Here is a 9,840-nt window from a genome sequence, read left to right on the forward strand (position 1 = left end):
AGAGGTTTGACAGTGTATGCTGGAAGGCCTGCCAAGAGAGCATTACAATGGCCCTGGATAGAACAAGAGCTTGGACAAGGAGTTCTCCGATGGGAAGAGCCTTCCTAATGTTGTATAAGGCAAATCTGCAGGACCGGGCAGTTCTAGCAATGTGGCCTGTGAAGTTTAACTGATCATCAATCACAACTCAAGGTTCCTGACTGTCTTGGATGGAGTTATGGTTAAAGAACCTAGAGCCTTGGCTAAAGAATGGAGAAGTTGTGAGGAGGTGTTTGGTTGGCTGAGAACAAAGTTTTTATGTGTGAGCCTGACAAATGGATTGATTGTACTGCACATTATAAAAAATATAGAAAATAATAGTTTGCAAATGGCACTCCTTCCGTGACTCCACAGTGCTAGAATTTGTTTTGTTGGTGTGCGATTATGAGTAGAGAAGATCATTTTGTGTTTACGAATGTCCACATGTTTGCATGATGTCATATACCCACATCTTGGTAAAATGAGGTTGGATTTGCATCTGTTTCCAGTTAAGTACACAGTCTTGTGCCTTGGTCTTTTTCAAACTTTCAGTTACTTCGGATCAACATAATGAAACTTGAAAGTGGTTGATTTGATTCAAGGCTTTTTAAACGTTGAAAAATAGTTCCAGAACCAGGCTGCTGTATATTCTATACTGTCAGGCTTACAATCAGCTTTTTGCTGATGCCATTAGTCCAAAGGTTGGGTGAATTCTCCTCATATACATGTGAGTAGTATCCCTTCCTCGGCTCACTTAGACAGAAAATACAGTCCCAAAATGCATATATATATATATATATATATCCCTCTTTCTCTACCGAGCTGGATTTGAGATGTGAATGAACTTCACCCGGTCCGTCCCTTTCCTTTTTAACTCATTATTGTGCTTGTCGTGGCCTTTGACCCGGGCACTGTGTGGAATGTGTGTGAGGGGTTTAAAGTGGCCGAGAGGCGGTGCGGGTCAGGGAATAGGGGGTCGTTTTTTGTTATTTCTCTTCACAAAACAAAGCCTGGCAGCCCTCGGACAAAAAGATACACGGAAGACTGTGCACAGAGCCAGTGAACCATGGCCGCGTCTACGTGTGTGTGTGACAGTTAGAGAGAACATTTGTTTTTGAAAGGGGAGTTTGTGGCAGAAAGAGTGGGGATTTATGAAGGTAATAGTTGTGCGTGTTTAGATTTGGAGGGGTGTAGAGAGGCTTTTGGAGGTGAAGAAACTGTTAATGACCAAGGAACTTGCATAACTCTCTCCTCGCACACATAAAAACACAGACTCTGACTTCCTTAGTGTCTCACGCCCCGTGTTTTCTGAAGCCTGAGTAGGAACGTAAACTTCGGATTATAAATGTCACTGAGGGCAGCTGAAGTTGAAAAGTGGATTAGGTTTTAAGTGTAGATCTGGTTAAAGTGTTAGTTCACCCAGAAATGAAAACCATCACTTACTATCATTCCAAACCCATATGACTTTCTTTTATTCTTGGAAAACGAAAAGAGATGTTAGGCTGAATATTGAAGCTCATTTCCATCCAATGACAGTGAAAGGGGTGTCAAGCATCAAATTTGAAAAAAAAGTACCAATGTTATTATAAAATTACTAAAATATACAATATATTGGAATCATAACAGTTATTGGTCAGTCAATATTATATATGTGTGTGTGTGTGTGTGTGTGTGTGTGTGTGTGTGTGTGTGTGTGTGTGTGTGTGTGTGTGTGTGTGTGTGTGTGTGTGTGTGTGTGTGTGTGTGTGTGTGTGTGTGTGTGTGTGTGTGTGTGTGTGTGTGTGTGTGTGTGTGTGTGTGTGTGTGTGTGTGTGTGTGTGTGTGTGTGTGTGTGTGTGTGTGTGTGTGTGTGTGTTATATTTAATTGTGCTGTGTATATGTAATTGTGAATTCTCATTTCCATAATAATTTAAAGTAATAATTAAACATATTCAGTGTTGTTAATGTTAACTTAAACTATTAAACGTCATTTTTGTTCGCTGAAATATAATAAAATATAAATATGAGATTAGGTACAAAAAAACAACAACAATTTGAAATGTTTTCTTGGTGTCCCTATATATATATATATATATATATATATATATATATACATATATACATATATATATACATATATACATACATATATATATATATATATATATATATATATATATATATATATACACATATATACATTTATATATATATATATATATATTTATATATATATACATATATACATATATATATAGATATAGGTATATATATATATATATACATACATACACACACACACACACACACACACACACACACACACACACACACACACACATATATATGTATGTGTGTGTGTGTGTGTGTGTGTATATATATATATATATATATATATATATATATATATATATATATATATATATTAAAATGACAAATAAAGATAATATAATTACTAAAACTTAAACTAAAATTTAAATGGCTAATTCAAAATATGAATAAATAGGCTACTATAAAAGTACATGAATAATACTTTAACACTGTTCATACTGTAGCCTACATTTTAATTTGATGTTTAAATTCATATGAAACATTTAAAATTATTTTAGTTTAATATTTTATGTTTTTATTTATTTGTTTTTAGGCTTTGTTTGTTTGTTTTATGATAATTTATTGACAATAATTTTCGACTTACCATATTTTATTCGCTAAAATTCTCTCAAAATCGAATTTGCATTTATAAAAACTTATTGTCAATTTCACAATTCGGACTTTTTTTCTCAGAATTGCAAGATATAAACTCGCAATTGCGAGAAATAAAGTCAGAATTGTGATATAGAAATAAAGTATTTTTCCTCAGAAAGAAAACACACAATTGTATGGAAGCTTGTTTCCGCCACTGAATAAAACATTTTAAAAGATAATTGCGACTTTTTATCACGCAATTCTGACTTCATATCTCAGAATTCTGACTTTATATCTCAGAATTCTGACTTTATATCACGCAATTCTGACTTTATAACACATAATTGCGAGTTTATATCTCGCAATTCTGACATCTTTTCTCAGAATTGTGAGATATAAAGACGGACTTTTTTTTTTTTTTTACCTTAGAATAGTTTATATCTCACAATTCTGACTTTATAACACGCAATTGCGACTTTATATCATGCAATTCTGACTTTATATCTCCCAATTGCGTGATATAAAGTCAGAATTCTGAGATATAAAGTCAGAATTGCGTGATATAAAGTCGCAATTGCGAGAAAAAAGTCAGAATTCTGACTTTATAACACTCAATTGCGACTTTATTTCACGCAATTCTGACTTTATATCTCGCAATTCTGACTTTATAACACGCAATTGCGACTTTATTTCACGCAATTCTGAGAAACAAAGTCAGAATTGCGAGATGTAAACTCGCAATTGTGAGATAAAAAGTCGCTATTATCTTTTTTTTTTTTTTTTTGTGGCGGAAACAAGCTTCCATACAATTGAGACTTATATCATGCAATTCTAAGAAAAAACAGTCAGTCGCAAGTCGCAATTTTTTTTTATTTAGTCATTGGTGAAAACAAGCTTCCATATGTTTTGGAATAAAAAAAAAATGTAAAAGATAATCACATTTCTTTTTTTCTCACAATTGCGAGTTCATACGTAGCCTAATTTATATATCCGTCTTACTCTATATTCAAAGAAACAAGGAACTCATATTGGTTTGGAATGTGACGAGTAACTGTTGACACAATTTAAATTTGGGGGGAAACTACTCATCTTAAGGTTGGGAGGTTTGTAATGCGTGGCACAAACAGCAACAGCACACTAGGGCAAATACCCTAAACACACGCACCCTTCCCCACCCAGCAAAAGAGATGTGGTGTAACTCAACCCTCTAGACATACATTGGACACAGAGACTCACATATTTGCTGACTCTTGAATCTGAGCTGTTCAAAGGAATCCCAGCTGTCATTGACTGACTTCAGAGTTCCACACACACTCTTTCTCTTTCCCTTTTTCTCTCTCATTCTCTCTAAAAGGTCAGTGTTTCCCATAAGCACAGAGTACCAATCATGCTCTGTGTGACATTAACACTGTTTGCATGTATTATTGGTCCAGGCTGAATGTCCCTCTAGAGTCTCCTATCTCTGTGTTGTCTCTTGTGTGTCTGTTTCCCCTGTCTTTCTGCAGTCTGCTGTCTCCTCGACATGCCCTGCGTCTGTTTTCGCAGTCTTTTTTGAAGTTCTTGCCTCTCTGCAGTGTGTTCATCACCTCCGCATATATAGTGCGGCTATTTTTTATTTAAGGTATGAGAAGTGCTATATTGTGAAGTCTCACCCGTGACTATATTCACAATCAGTCTCGTGCATGAGTTCGCCCATTTTGGACAACAAATCAAACTTTCACTATATTACTCTCAAAGTGTGAATGCAGAAACTGATGCGGTTATGTTGAAATAGTCTTAAAGTAGAAAATCACAGCATATCATCTTCCAGCAAAAGAGTTTTTATAGAGTTAAACGTCAATATACATTGACTTTAATGTATTTTTTCTGTAAGACAATGTAAGTGGTTTAGATTATTTCATTGCTCCGTTTATGAATTATTTCAATGTCATTTGGGGGCTTTATGGTATGAGGTCTTTAAAGAATAACTACTTCAATAAAGAATCATCACTGTGGGATGTAGCTGAATGTTTTATTTTTAATATTTTTAGTTATCTATTTTCAATAAATGATGCGAGCTGGAATGATGTGCTGCTGTTCTTTGAACAGAAGTGTTATGTCAGGTTAGCTTCTGTTCCCCACTGAATCCGGTTTGCTGTTGCTGCTTCAGTAGTTTGTCCAAATGCATTTACATCTCTTGACTTGCGTGTGTGTGTGTGTGTGTGTGTGTGTGTGTGTGTGTGTGTGTGTGTGTGTGTGTGTGTGTGTGTGTGTGTGTGTGTGTGTGAGAGAGAGAGAGATGGACTAATGATTTCTGCTCATGGATTTGTGTTTGTGGTGTGTGTATACATGTCTGTGTGGATTTGTCTTTGTATGTCTGAGTATCCTCTCTCTGTCTCTCGCCTGCCGCTCTCTCTCATTAGCACTGTGTATTTTATTTTGAGGATGAGATAAACACATTCTGTGTGTGCGATTGTGTCTCTTTCCACATTAGGAGCGCAGGGGAAATTGTGGATCAGATGAATGGACCTGGGAATTTGGAGAGTGTAACGGTAAATATTTACACAACAGACAATCAGCAGTCCATGGATCCCAAGAAAGTTTACTTGTGCGAGAGGTCTTGTGTGTTTGTGTATGTTTACGCCAGCTTGGTGTAGGTGATTGTTAATGTGTGTTTGTGTGAGAGTGTGTGTGGCACGGATGCTCTGTCACCAGCTGCCATTTGTATTTAGTAAAGTGGTTTTGTATGTGTGCGTGCGTGCGTGCGTGCGTGCGTGCGTGCGTGCGTGCGTGCATGTGTGTGTGTGTGGTGGTGGTTCTGGTTTGGAACTTTGTCCTACATTTAATACTAACCCAGTTCAGTCAGCTGGAGTGTGTTTCTCTCCCGCGGCACATCAGCAGAATTAGCCAAATGTTCCTCTAAACTGTGTCAGTCTATCTATCTATCTATCTATCTATCTATCTATCTATCTATCTATCTATCTATCTATCTATCTATCTATCTATCTATCTATCTATCTATCTATCTGTCTGTCTGTCTGTCTGTCTGTCTGTCTGTCTGTCTGTCTGTCTGTCTGTCTGTCTGTCTGTCTGTCTGTCTGTCTGTCTGTCTGTCTGTCTGTCTGTCTGTCTGTCTGTCTGTCTGTCTGTCTTTCATTTTTAAGTTATATTTGTGGTGTTTTGTGAATTTATTGAATAGGACAGTGTGGAGATCCCAATGGAAAGCAGGGTGGAGAGAGGGGAACAGGATCGGTAAAGGACCTCAAACCAATAACCGAACTCGCATCGCAGGAGGTAAGTTAGGCAGGTGGTAGAGTGTTCCTGGTGGTTTCTAGGGAGTTGCTAGGCGGTTACTAAGATGTTCGGGGTGGATTCTAGGGAGTTGCTAGGCGGTTACTAAGGTGTTTTGGGTGGTTTCTAGGGAGTTGTTGTCTATTTGACTGTATCTGTCAGGTTATCTGTCCCCTAGTCTCGCGTAGCCAGACCTTCAGACTGACGGCTGAAGGTCTGGAATTCATAGCAGCTTTCTTTGGCCAAGGCCCGCCCATAAGGCCGTTTGACCGACATGTCAAACAACCAATTACAGTTCGTTTCGTTCAGCGTCACGTTTCGGGCCGTGGAAATGTCCCCACAACAACAGACCGGCGTGCAACAAGTCAGGCAGCATAGAAAATCAAAGAAGGAGAAGAAAACAAGCAGTAAGTCATTGATCTGTTCGTGCACGTATACTTTTGAGAATCCTACGTTTAGCTGATCTTGATAAATGCTCATTGTCACTCATGTAAACACCAGTTTTTCTTCCGCAATCACACGTCTGCGCTTTGTTTCCCGACAGACCGAAAATAAACGCGACACTCGCGCCCCCCGGAAATCCGATAAAATTCAACCAATCAGATGACGACTTCGACATTCCTGAAGTGTTTCCAGTTAAGTGTACTATAAGCATCAGACGTTTAGCCAACGTTCCGTGGGCGTGACGTCTGAGGCTGAGACTATCTGTCCCCCCATCCATCCATGATGCTTTTTTTCTGCTAGGTTCCTCTGCTGGAGTGAGATGGGACTGCACTTGTTTTCTGGGAGAAATATATAGGCAAATTATGATACAGAGTTCTGAATGTTAGAACATAGGTTTTATGCCATTTGTCTTGAAATTCTTTAAAGTAACAAATAGAATAGCCAAATCGAAGGGTTCAAATTATTAAATGAATAGAGAGAATGAGAGAGAGGATAAATAGAGAGAGACGCTGATAAAGAAAAAGTACAATTGAACTGAGAGTATAGGGATACAGCTGGAGATTCGTATCAAATACTAAATGTACATGTCTGAATTCTAAGACAACCAGTCACCTGGCAACGAGATAGACAAAAGATTGGTTACCTTGGAGACCAAATGTGTCTGTCTGTCTTTTGAAAGAGAAAATTGGTCAGTGCATTCTGGTGGTCTCTCTCTCTCTCTCTCTCTCTGTGTGTGTGTGTGTGTTCTGTGTGTACAGAATTTCTTTCAGTAAATGTTTGAGTCCCTGCAAAGCAAGCAACTCTTTTTTCCAGTCTGCATTCCTCAGTTGTCTCATATGAGAGTCTCTAAACTGTAACTCATTCATTGAAGTGTTATACGAGCAGCGATTAGACTTATGCTAATGTAAACAAATCGGTTAATAAATACAGTCCCTTACAAGTTCCACCTCATTTTTAAGACGTTTAATGACAACAATACATCAGATAATTTTTTCCACTATCGGACTACTAACGCAGCTTTGTTCTGGTCTAAGGAATAAACAAAAAAAGTTTGGCTTAAATTTATATCCTGACCAGGTGAATAAGGCAAGCAATAAATCGCTTTTCACTCATATAAATTATTGTCCTAAACATGAGAAACTTGGAAATTTAATTGCAGATTTGGAAACAGTTTTGTGTTGAAATGAAAAGCCCAAACATACTGAAACTCCAAGCACCGTTCTGATAAGCTTTAAAAATGTTGCCAAAGTTGTGCCTGCACACCAGTTTCAGAACTTAATAATTCAAAATTTTTAAATGTATTACCGTTATAAGTGCCTGTTTTTATAGTGCCTAACTATATAAATGTATATATATTGTGTCGTCCTTTTTAAATCAATTTAATCACTTCATTAACATACATTCTCAACCTGAAAATGTTCAAATTAAACCAATATCAATATGCTATGCAATATATATATTTTTCAGTCATTTTCAGTGGCACTTTCCCCCTGATCCCCTATTAATTTGACCATGCTGCACTCAGTGAAAGCTTGGAGTATTTCCTGACCTCAAAGGCTTTCAGAAAGAGTTGCTATCATGTTCTGAGACATGATCTCACTTAACCTATCAACAGCATGTCTGTCTTTGATTTCCATAAGTAGTTGCTCATCCACAAAGGTCAAAGTTTATTAGAGATTCTTGCCAAAAAGACCAGCTGAACAAAGAGTTGGTGACCTTCAAAGCTGTTGACTGAATTAGGAGCCATTCAAATATCTGTTATCTGTTTGAACAGAGTGGTATTTGGAGATGTTATGATGACGGATGAGATCATGAAGAGCAGAGGGTTAGTTTCAGAGGATTAGGTAAGAAAGCACACAAGACACTTTAGTGCAGGACCTTCACTGATTCTAGCACTATCCCAGGCCTCACTTTTCTTTGCTTCAATCCTTGAGGCAAAGTTCCCTGTGTTGTCAGATAGTACACCAAAGTCTGTCAGCTCTTAAATAGACACATACAATTAAAACTTTGCATATTCCTTGAAATGAAAGTGTTAAATTTACTATATAATTGGGGTGTCACAGTACACAAAATGCATACCAACATTTTTCAGTATGGGTCTTTCGGTTTGGTACACATGGGAACTGAATGAGCACAGTGTGTGTGGTTCAAACTCTGAGTCCCCCAACCAAAGGATGAATAAATGTCAATTTCATTTCGATATATTTCTATGTTTCAAACACCTCAGACATGGGTCATTTTTTTATATTGTTCACCCAAAAATGAAAATGATCCCATAATTTACTCAGCCTGAAGCCATCCTATGTGTATACGACTTTCTTTTTTCAGCCGAACATAATAGGAGTTATATTAAATAATAACCTGGCTCTTCCCAGCTTTGAAATGTCATTGAATAGTGAGTTTTTGAAGCTCCAAAAAGCGCATCCATCCATTATAAATATAATCCATACGACACCAGTGGGTTAATAAATGATTTTAAAGTGAAGTGATGGGTGTTTGTAAGAAAAATATCCATAATTAAACATATATTGTATAGTATGGCTGTTGCTGGAAGCCAGTGATTATAGTCTATAAAGTGCCCCTATTATGCTATTTTAAAAGTTCTTAATTTTGTTTTTTAGGTCTCCTACAACAGGTTTACATGCATCAAAGGTCAAAAAACACTTTAATTTTCTCAAATCATGCATTGCACATCACCTCATTCGAAGGTCAGAAGATTCAGTCTCTAAATCCCTCCTTTCCTCAAGCCTGCTCTGCTCTGATTGGCCAGATGGCCCAGTCTGTTGTGATTGGTCGACCACTTACAGTGCATATCGGAAACGATACGGCCATTATCATAACTGAATTTCAGCTCTGCTTTGCATATTGTGTCGATTTTACCATATCAATACGAGTGTGAGTCCGATGATGAAACATTAGAAGAACTGGTTATACCCGAACCTCCATCGCAAAGACGACTTTGCATGTAAACCAAAGTAGTAAGAACTACAGACACAGTTTTAGGTAATAATGGGCCCACATCTGATTAGCAGAACTATTTCAGTAAGACAGTAATAACGTTGGTTTGCCGGAGACCTAAACCTGCACTGGGTGTACACAATATAAAACACCTGGTAAAAAATGTATACATCAGTATTTAATCATACAGGTTGTGATTCAAGTTGGTCCAAATAAAGTGGATACTATACCATCTTTAATGGATAAGCGTTTTGCAAATCCCGCGTTGACCTCACGGAGATTTGAGAAACAATCGTCAAAAGGTTATGTTGTTGTATCGCTGTGGTATTTAACCACTGACTCTTCACATCCTCATCTTTTGGAAGTGTATACAGAAAGAATTTGCTTTTGCAGCACAGATAACAGCCTTATCTCGACATGTACACAACACGAACCAGTGTTTGAGGGCGGGTCAAAGTAGAACCTATGAATGTTACTGAAGTAAGA

The sequence above is a fragment of the Scardinius erythrophthalmus genome, assembly GCF_964197995.2.
Source record: "Scardinius erythrophthalmus genome assembly, chromosome: 23".
Taxonomy (NCBI): domain Eukaryota; kingdom Metazoa; phylum Chordata; class Actinopteri; order Cypriniformes; family Leuciscidae; genus Scardinius; species Scardinius erythrophthalmus.